Source organism: Paramormyrops kingsleyae, chromosome 16, assembly GCF_048594095.1.
Source record: "Paramormyrops kingsleyae isolate MSU_618 chromosome 16, PKINGS_0.4, whole genome shotgun sequence".
NCBI classification, from domain to species: domain Eukaryota; kingdom Metazoa; phylum Chordata; class Actinopteri; order Osteoglossiformes; family Mormyridae; genus Paramormyrops; species Paramormyrops kingsleyae.
The window spans coordinates 24,237,140-24,248,195 of record NC_132812.1 but is presented as its reverse complement, the minus strand read 5'-3'; the positions used below and the strand labels follow the sequence as shown (position 1 = coordinate 24,248,195).

Sequence of the window (11,056 nt, the reverse complement as noted above, 5' to 3'; positions counted from 1 at the left end):
TCTCCCGCTGTAAGTAGATATATATGTATAAATTTGTGCTAACTGAGCTGGGACATGCCATGCCTGCAGAAAGAGAGAATTATCCAGGGTGTGATGTGAGCCGCAAGCTTTTCTTTTGTTTTGATTGTTCCCCACGGGCCAGCTGCTCCTATGGATCCTGCTTTTATTACCCTTTAATCTTGTCGTCACTGAAAAACAGCTCACACTTACACACTTATAGCCCTCCACACAGGCGTATTTTCATTAAAGCGATTCAGGTCCATCAAAGGCCCGGAAGCAGGGCGGTTCCTCCTTGGCCTCTCCTTATCAGTCTCTGGTTACAGTCCATGTCTTTAATCACTATCGCCCTTAACCAAAATAAATTCTTGGCCCTTAAGGCGAAGCTGCCTGTCATTTGAGGAGACGTGGGTGTCTCTGAGCGGGCGTGGTCTCCGGTCCTGCCTCTTCCTCATTTACTTTTTTTTTCATTTACTTTTTCGTAACACTGCATCATCTGCATCTCCCGAGCTCATAAAAGACACCTTTTACATTAACCGAGGAAGGCCGCTGAAAAAATGATTTTTTAAAATTCTGTAGTATTCTCTCGTGCCTTGTTGTGCAGAGTAGAGGAAAGAATGGGCCAGTCCTGCCCCCTGCTGGGTATGATAGGGAAATTCGGGGAGAAATTCCAAAAGTGGGTGGGACCTTTTAGCTGGAACCTCAGAGCAAATGGGGTGGGGGAGGTTCCTTTGCCCCTCCATGAAGACAGTCAGCCACACAGCTTCCCTCATGAAGCTACTGATCCCTTAGCTAATGGAAAATACAGGTAATGGAAAGACGACCCAGGTTGCAGTCACTCTGTCCCGTTCACCTTCCTCCATCCCCTGTCGATAATGTGCTTCCTGTTCCTGTAGGAGTAACAAGGCAGATAAGAAATATGTAATTGGAGAAAGACTGACTATAAAAGAGTCAGTCCAGTGTGGGCAGGTGTGTGTGTGGGGGGGGGGGGACTCAGCAGGCCAGTGTGGGCATCCATGTGGGCACGAAAAAGTCAGGTTTTAAATCCCACCACAGGATCCATCTGAACACTTCAATCATTGTCTGATTTAATTCACTTAGATCCAACTAATTATCGTGGAGTGCTATTTTTATATATTTCTATAGTCAAAATGATAGTATTGTAAATGTGATGTATACATTGAAATACATAATTTGTGTCAATAGATGCAATAAAGCAATCATCGCACCGGAAAATAAAAGCAATTACAACAAGAATTAGTAAAACCTGATATGAGCCACAGGATGGCAGTGAGTATTCAATGAGTACTCAGTGAGTACTCAGCGAGTTTGGAATAATTAGAATCAGAAATCACTTCAATGGCCAGGTACGCCTGCATGTACTAGTGTGTTTTAGCAGTATTGGTGCATACAGAACACAAATTAAGAAAAATAGAAATAAAACAAAATAACAAAAACATGTTCCATCTGACATTTACTGGAAATAAAAACGAGGTATTTTGATGAGTGGAAGCCTTCAGGTCTAAAAGCCTAATGAAAATCGGAGCCTAACCTTTTACTTTAAGCTCAGCTGCCTTTCCTTGTTTTCGCTCCTCCTGCCCCCCCCCCCCCACCGCCATTTCAGGCAGACATCTCTACGCCAGGCGGCCCCTGCTAATGATGTGCTCGGCTCTCCCTTTAGCTTCCTGCGGCGGCCCCCCCTGTCATGGGACTCTGTGTGCAGGCCGCCTCACTTTAGTTACCTGAGCTCCAGGCCTCCTGACACACTGCATGGGGGAGGGGGGGAGCGAGAGAGAGAGAGAAAGGAAGGGAGAGGGAGTGACAGAGAGTGGGAGGGAGAGAGAGAGAGAGATGGAGGGAGGTAGGGGTCTGTGTATCTTTTTTTAAAAACATACATTAAACCGGTGATCAAATAATAGCGGGAAATGTAAAGTGATCGCGTTGAAGCTAAGCGCAGAATAAGCCGACAGATGTGCGTGTTAAACTGAGCGTGGGCGGACTTTGAGAGATGCTATTAGGACTGTCTGCCGTGATGAGACCAGGTAGTTTAAATGTCCCACTGAGGTTTCTTAGGACCTCCACGGCTCTGACGAGTTCCGTACACCCCCAGGAAAATGGCAGCATGCTTGGGAACAAAGAAGGATTCTTCTTCTGTGGTGACGGTGGGGTGGCGGATAGATGGACTTTACCCCTGTAGGCTCCCTCTTCCATGTGATGTGGTCTCCACACCACAGACAAGGACACAAGCTAGGGTGGGGGTGGGGGTGGGGGTGGGGGGTCGGGGCATTGCAATCCCCTGATGTGTGGTTCACTAGCACCGTTCTTATCCTGAAATCTCAGCCCATATGACAGCAATTCGTATGAAAAAAAACACTGTTTCCCATTTAGTTACTAACAGAATTCATATGTTGTTAAAATGGTTCAATCATCTATGGGAAATGTGATATACATGCAAGTGGCCATAATCGCACATGACGTCTGAGACAATTACCAATCCATCCCTCTGCCTTCCAAGTGCTTGTCCTGGTCGACATCCCGGGGGGGGGGGGGGGGGGGGGGGGATGGATGCTAGTAGAAAACTAATCATTATACAAAGCATTGTGTAAAATACAAATATGCATAAATATTACAGATCCCCATGTACAGGACACATCCACGCTGCGTGTGAGTCTATGTACTTTGACAAAGTGTGAATTAGCTACTCTCTGTTACCCCCACAGACACACATCCTGCGCTTTTCCCCCTCCTTCTCCCTCCCACCTGCAGGTGCCACTAACTGAAGAGCAGCAGTCACATGGTAACAGTGGCGCAAATCAAGAGGGGGGGTTGTTTCGAGTAAGACGCTCAATGAGTGAACACCAGGGGGCGCCAGATAGCTCTGAATTTCTGCTCTTCACCATAATGCAGATTTTTCCCATATAAATATGATCACAAGTATTCTTTTCAGCGTTTACTTAGTGTTTATGTTTGTGGGTTCAAGTGGCTTGAGCACTTTAACCAGGAGTTTCATAATCAGGACAGCATTTTCCTGGTTGGCTGAGGGAGTCTGGCCTGTCAGAAAGTCTGTAATACCTATAGACCAGCCCCCTTAGAGAGATTAAGTGCCTTTCATTCAGCTGCTGCTCCTTCAATTACTGCTCGGGGAGCATTTCAGGATTAGCGTCTTAAGGCAAATGACTTCACTGAGGGGGAAGCCAGAGCCTCCTGTGACTTCCTCGGCCCCCCGAAAACGAGCGTGTGATCTGCCGTGCCTCCCTCAGTGGCTATGAAAGCGGACCATACCATTGGTGAAACAGGGGACAACGTCGCAGGGGACTTGTTCTGTGCCACCCTTCAGAATAGGAGACTGAGATGCTGCACGCAGCTCTCTTCCTCCGCTCCTACGGCCCCGGAGCCCCAAGACGCGGCTGTTTCCCAGATCGTCGGCATGACGTGGGAGGCTGAACAAAGCAGGCCCTTGTTCATGCCGCCTTTATAAAACGAGAGTTCAAACCCCCACACAGTGAGCGCTGCTCACCCACCAGCACAGGGTCAGAACCGGTAACCCTCCGGAGCTCAGAGAGTACAAGTGCGCCTTTTTTCGTGTGCTCATCGTTTCAGTAACGCAGTGTTTAGATGTTTAGGTCCCGGGGCAGCGACTCTGCTAAAAGAGCAGCTCCACTTTATTTTCTTAGGTCAAATTTTTGTCCAAACTTCCAAGCAGCAGGACCGTGATCAAAGGGAAAGTTTGTCATCCTAAACACATGTGACGGGCTGAGGTGACCGACGGGGCTGCTGTTAGGGGTCGAGTGTATGTGTGTGTGTGGGGGGGGGGGGGGGGTAGCAGGCGGATCTCAACAGAGCCCTGTCTGTAAGGGGGCTAGAGAAAGAGCTTCCAACCGCGGTGGGGGGCACAGCAGCCGGGGGATTAATTGGTCCGACATGTGCACTGGGAGGGGGCGGGGGTGTCTGGGGCATTCGGCTGATTGCAGCGGCCCCCGACCCGCCCGAGCTCGACCGCAGCTGAGGGCGGAGCGTACAGACCAGCTGTGCCGCGCTTGTGTACGTAAAGTGGGGGGGGGGGAGGTGCCTCAGAGAGCCCTCGCTTCCTGACGGAATCCGACAGCCGTGTCAGGGGGACCCCCTACTGCTATCCATCCCTGCCGGGAAATTGGGAACAGGTGCGTGGATGAAGGCGGGGGGGGGTGGAAGAGGGGCCCCGAAATGGGAGACCCCCTCAGTCCAGCAGACGTGGATACATGTGACCAAGTAGCCACTTTCTGATTTACAGGCGAGATACATCACAGGGGAACCTAAGTGGAGTCGCTGTTTCTTCGCCCAGAACCTTCAGCCACTGTTGCCCCAAGACGCCATCTGCCCGCCCTTCTCTGATTTTCCATTTCTGTACGGCTCTGAGACTCACGCAGCTCTTCCAGCTACTACGGCCCTCGCCATCACCTCCGAGCGTGAGGCCGGCCTTCCGACCGCGACCCCATCCCCATGTCGCCGCAGTAAAAGCATCCGGGACCCGATCTGCCTTAAAGGGCACGTCCTGCCTTAAAGGCAATTTCTACAAGGCTCAGTGAAGAATCACTCCACATATGTACACATGGTGTTTCTGTACAGTTTTCGGCATTAGATGGATGGATGGATGGATGGATGGATGTGCTTTATTGGATCCAACTGGGAAATTTTTCTGTTACAGCAGCAAACATAATACATAAGTTACACAGTATTCAATGCTTAAGTGTATTAGAATAATCCCCAGCAATGAACAAATGAACAGAACAATTTCACTACCTGAAGATATAATCCTATCATTTATTTTCTATAATTAATAAGATTATGATATTGAGCAGCAGTAGAATTTTCTAACAGCTGTTCTCCTTTTATATAAATATATAAAATGTTGATTTTTTTGCGTGGTATGGCCAATTTCATTACTGTACCTTTATACTACTTAACTACAGAGGGACGAGTCTTTGTCTGAAGGCTCCATTTAACAGCCATCCCTTTTTGGTAGCTGTCCCTTGAACCTTTGTTCTTCTTTTCTGTTAAATGTCTCAGGCTTTCTGGGTGTCATTTCTGAATTCCCTTCATATATGACACTCTTTTATAAGAAAGAAAGAAAAAGGTCGATATATGAGCCTTAAATCTTAGCTGCTGTATATATCCTCCTGAGACCCAAGGAAAAAAGTGTCCGTCGATTTTAGGTTATTTGTCTTAAATAAGACATCTTACAATTTAGATATTTTCAAATTTATTTTTATTTTTAATTTCACAGCATGTCCTCTTTAGTGTGCAACAGGAATAAATATGTTTCCTTACATCAGTGAAAAGATGCAAAAACAAAATGTCCACTACAATGGACATAAATGAATGGGTGGGGTCTCAGGAGGATATTACTGTTATCAAGGGACACAGACTTAGAGCTGATGGACCTTATGAAATTAGATAGATAGATAGATAGATAGATAGATAGATAGATAGATAGATAGATAGATAGATAGAGTGACCACAGGGTTAGAACATACAGTTCGTACAGTGTACATATGCTAATGTTACAGAATAAATAAGTATGAACGGTACAGGTGACATATGAAAGGTGACATATGAATGTGAATGTTTCAGGCTAAGCCGTATGAATGTGCTCCTGGTTCGGCTGCCTGCCTCATGTCACACGGAGAGTGGTGACTTAACAGGCCAAACCGCCCCTTGGCCACACTTACTGTCACTCATCAGACATCTTTAAGTAGTAATTGCTCACGGGAGAGTGATTTCTGGGATGGGAGACCTCTGCGTTTGGTCTCTGCTACGGAGTACGCCGACGTGGTGATTTTCTGTTTGCAATCCCGTTAACAGAAACAGGCATTAAAACAGGACTTCCCGAACACTGCAGCTCGCCGCGGTCTTCGCCTCCCAGTCACCACGGGTTCGAGACTCAGGGCGTTGAACACAGTCATAAGTTTTTCCAACACTCCATTTCAAACAGCTCACAGTAAGTCTATCCGCAGAGCAGTATATGATATGGCGGGTAAACAGCATAATTATTATTAACACACACCTATGATAGGACTGGCATCCCATTCTGGGGGGTGTCCACCCCCGCCCCCTGTACTACATGGATGGATGGATTTCTGATAAGTGTAATTTTAGCTTAGCAGGTACTTACACAGCTGAAAATGACACCTCAGCTATTTAAATGGCTCCTCCCCTCTCCTAGTCCCTGGCCCGTCCCCCACCCCCAGCGGCCTCCTGGGTTTTGATCATAGTGTGTGACCCGACTGATCTGCATGTGTATGGAGGAAGGCCCAGCTTACTCAGGGAGGGGATTCGTCCCACATCACCATCCCCCCCCCCCCCACCATCCAGCAACTAACAAAAAAAAATCACCAAAAAAAAAAAAAAACGATTGAAGGACATGCAGCATTTCATGATCAAGTACCTTTCCTGACCCCACGAGTCATGCAGCCGGAGCAGCAGATGCAGGCATCTTAGAGAGGCCTGCGTTCCAAATACGGACATGGGAGACAGGGGATTATGGGTAGGGGGTGTGAATAATTTAAGTAAATCCCCGGGTTGGGGATCTACTCACAAACCATCTGTGAAACCTAAAAAGTGAACAGTAGTAGCATGTCTTTCAGTAAAAACAAAATAGCCACCGACAACAGGTCACCTGTAGAGGGCGCTGCACATACACGTGCTCGTCCAGTGAAGGCTTTGTGTTTGCCTTGGCCGGCAGACGGCACGTCTTCCTAGATTTCCTGTTAGCGCTCGACGGTGCGCTGGAAACGAATGCCGGGAGGCGGATAAGACGAGCCGCTGTCTGCCCCGGCTGGCGGGACTGTGCAAACATGCGTGCAAATAAGTGCCCCTGGAAACACGCCTACTCGAACCTCGAACACCCAGCTTATTAATCACGGCTGGAAAGGTCTCCTCAGCTCCTCCCAGGAGCTCCTGAGGTTTAGGGCACGATGTCTCTGAGAACCTCAGCTATGCAGCCTGAACTACAGGCTTCTCTTTGTCAAGCTGAGGATTGACTCTCACAAGTTGACTATGTTCTCAAGATTAACCAAGAGATTATTATTTTTTACTGTACAGTTAGGCATACCTGCAGCTGACAGACTGCAGAGTGTTATTCATTTGCTCAGTGGATTTATCCAACACAAATCCACACATCTTACATATTTATATAACAGGATTTTGACAGAAGCTCTACAAGTGAAATAGTTCAGGGTTACACCTCTGCTTGTGTTTCCATATTTGAAGTAACAGCAGCCCCCCCCCCCCCCCGGTCGGAGAGTAATGTGGGCGTCATGCCTACAGCAATAGAGCTCAAATCAATACCTCACAGAACACGAGTGACCTCACACCTGCTTAAACGCTCCCAGTGTTCTTACCTGTCACCTGCTAGATCTTTCCAGATCATTCTGGGCATGGTTCATGAGGGTGGTCACAGCAGATGGACACAGATGGAAACTGGAGACACACGTGCTGCAGACCCTAAATAGCTTTAGCAATTAATCCATCATCAGATATGTTATCAGGTAGAGCTGATCTTCCTGGGTTCGTACTGAGACGGGAATGAAACCCAAACCTGAGGTTCTGTGTAATTCGAGGATTGCATATAGGCAGGTCATAGTTTGGGTCTAATCAGTCCTTATGTCTAGACTCCTGCAATCATTTCCTGAGGCTTTTTATGAACACTAATGTGCAGGGATAGTGGTGTGGAGATCACTCAGCCCTGGCCAGTAAACCTGCCTGAGGTCATGGTCTGCTCATAGGTGGGGGGCCAAGTACCAAATATCTGTTATGACCCTTCTGTTATCACATGCGTCCCTGTATGAAAAAATATATCCTTGTCGGGATTTGAATTACAGATAGATAAAAAAAAAATTCAATCAACATTTAATAACTAAGTAAAGGCAGTTGCCAATCAGGGCGCGATATGTTGCTTACACTCCCTGCCACCAGATGGCAGCAGAGAACAGAGCGAGGCAGTAAAGAGCTACCGTGGTGAAATGTGTCTGCATTGGCCTGATTTTGGAAGCGTCCCTGAGGCATAGACCAGCCTGCTGGGATACAGGGGAAGCGTGGCTGTAACGCTGTGGGCTCATGCGTTTCTCAGGAGAGTCAGCATTACAGATTGTTCTGTGGGGAGCTGCGTGCCACGTGTCTCTGGACAGAAGCATTCGGCAGATTTGCAAAAAATGATTATGAATTTAATTGCAATTATTATCATGTTGTCAAGCAACTGACACTATTATCCAAACCAAATTATATATTTTTAAACCAATTTAGATAGTTGAATAGATATCAGCTTGTCTGTAAGATACGTGTCCTGGGTCTGTGAGGCTATAACCTACATGCTTTGTTTAGCGACTTTAACCATCAAGACTCCTGTTTCACTCACCCTTTGAGAGACTCACAGCTTAGAGACAGGGTCTCAGACGATTAGTCACGAATCCTTATATTTTATTTGCTTGAATTAATCATCTTTTCATATCTGACCTCAAATATGACTCAAGAACACTGACATTCCTGGTGTTTCTGGACCGTTCCCATTGCAGGATCCCAGTAAGAGTGTTGCAGGGTGGAGCCTCTCATGGAAGGATGTCGTGTCAGATGTACAGGATGCCGTCTACGTTCCCTCGCTCTCCCCGCTGGGAACTTTGCCACCCTACAGCAGCCATTGCTGTCAGCGTTTGCGTCGGCCTGTAACAGGAACCAGGAATACAGTCGTAATCTTCTTTTCCTACACCCCATTAGCGATAAATGTTTTGCTGTTGCCATAACCACAGAGGGCTGGTAATCCTGAGGAGTTCACAGTTATATATGTGCTGAGGATGAAACTCTGACAGTCTCAAAGGAACCAGTGATGTTGGCATGTATATGGATTTAGTGGTGATGAAATTTTGTACAGTAAATATATATTTAAAGATATTTATGGTTTTAAAATATGCTCTCCTAAACCCTAGGGAACACCAGGCCCAGCACACAAACGGCCGCGATGAAAGTTAATGAAAGTGTGACCATGGTTTTTGGTACACTAGTCTGTCCTTATATGTCGACAGTCAGCCGCTAATTGATGTGGGAAGGTAGCTGTGCATCTGGAGAGGAGCCCCCCCCCCCCAACGCCCCCACCCCAATCACCCTATTTTTGTCCTTACCCACCCTTTCCCATAATTCCCCAGTACCAGAAAGTGAAGCTTGTTGCCCACACAGTCAGTCCCTCGCGAGACTTCGGACACCGTCAGACGTGCCAGGCAGTGCGGTCAGCTGAGCTTCAGCCTCCCCGCTTCCCTTCCCATTCCTCCCTCTCCGTCTCACCAGACATCCTCTGGCTGAAATCAAAGAAAAGCCCAAGCTTTGTACAGGCAAATAAAACACAAAAGTAAACAACAACTTTCACTAAATGATTTACACTGGAAATTAATCAAACTGCAACCGCAGGTCGAGAAAACCAGCTAAGAGTCATAATCTGTAACTTTTTCAAGGAAAAGAGGAAAATAAATCTAAATATTTGCAGAGTACTTAGCAGATTGTGGCTGTGGTTTCGCATCAGACTCACTCTGTCCAAAGCCGTCCGCTCCCTGGGCGGAGCCTGTGCTCCACTCGGTGCCGCCTGGTCCAAGCGGCGAGCAGGTCACTGGTTCTAGATGGTGCTGAAAGCAGATGCCATGGCTCTTCTGATGGACAAGGTTCGTTCATGAGCCAGTTAATAAAGGAATTTGCTTCGTGTTGGTTTTCTGAACGCAAAGGGAGAGAATTCCCGGATCTCGTGTGCGGTTTGGGTCCGACACTACCCAGCTTATCAGGCCCCCCGAACTCTCAGCCCACTCCTCCACCCAAACCTCAGAACACCCATGTTTCCCCTCATGCCCCCCCTCCAAGAGCCATCTGGCCATAAGCGGAAGAGGTTCGGGCAACAGCTAGCTGTTTACCCTAGAGAAAATGGCACTTACCTTGTACATGCTCCAAGAAATACACTCAATCTCAATATCTATTGATTTCATGTTACGATCAATGGCGACGTCTGCCGATGTTAATGGCTTAATGTGTAAACCGGGCCGGTGCGCGGCTCTCTGGATCTGTCAATCGAAAATTGCGAAGGGCTTGCAGATCAATGGCGTGCGAAACCATCTGACATCTAGGTGGGGGTGTGGAAAGGGGACTGTCACTGAGGTACGCGTTCAGTGAATGTTGGAGAGCGTCCAAAACAAAAGATAGCGGTTTCAGTTTCAGCACAAGTGGGAAAACAGAAAGAAGATGGATGCTGGGTGGCAAGGAGGTCTGGGGGTGTGGTCTGTATATAGAGAGAAAACTGGCATCCCTTTTAAAATAATAATAATAATAATAATAATAATAATAATAATGACACTTTGTTGAGCTCCTATTGCCTACCGCCTCTTGCACTCCATGGCACACATGTAGGTGAGACCAAGTTTGACAGCAAGCTGGGGGTTAAGGGCCTTGCTCAAGGGCCCACAGACATGACAATTCTGCTGAGGCTGGGCTCGGAATAGTAACCTTCTGAGCCACATGCTGCCCCCCGGTGCTGTCAGTGGTTAGGTGGCGTGGCGAATGGTGGGACTCGTCAACCCACTTCACTTTGCCCCAGATGTTAGAGGGTTCGGATGATATTCTGATGGACCTCGTCTCAGGCAGATGACTCCTGCTGTCAACAGGATGGCAGATGTCTGGGTTTCTGTACTTTGGACAGAACTTACGCTGGTCCACCCGGGGTTAAGGAGACCAATGGAAACAGACACAAATCAACGGATTTGTTTAGGACAAGGAGGACAATGCACGGTGTGGATATTCCTCGGTGAAAGTCAGAAGCCGCGAGCCCTCCGGCAGGCTGAGAGACCCCCAGGCACCACTGAAAAACAACAAGGGGATTAAAGAGATGAGTGAGGCCTCGCTTTCGCATGGCTCCTGACGGACTGCAGGAATCCGGAAGGCAGGTTGAGGGACGTGGGCATGGGGTCCGTTGGCACCCCCACTGACCGAGTGGGATGCATGTGAGCCGTTCGAATGAGTCCAGCTTGAAAGAAAAGGCGCCTAAGAGGAGAGGAGG

At 47.8% G+C, this 11,056-nt stretch overlaps 1 long non-coding RNA gene across 1 annotated transcript; it reads right to left on the bottom strand.

The window, feature by feature from the left end:
• Window positions 1-8,444: 8,444 nt before the first annotated feature.
• Window positions 8,445-10,282, bottom strand: LOC111858412 (uncharacterized). Its single transcript, XR_002841581.2, has 3 exons — window positions 9,548-10,282; window positions 9,174-9,320; window positions 8,445-8,691 (listed from the first exon to the last, which is right to left on the bottom strand). It is a non-coding gene; the product is annotated as an uncharacterized lncRNA (long non-coding RNA).
• Window positions 10,283-11,056: the final 774 nt, after the last annotated feature.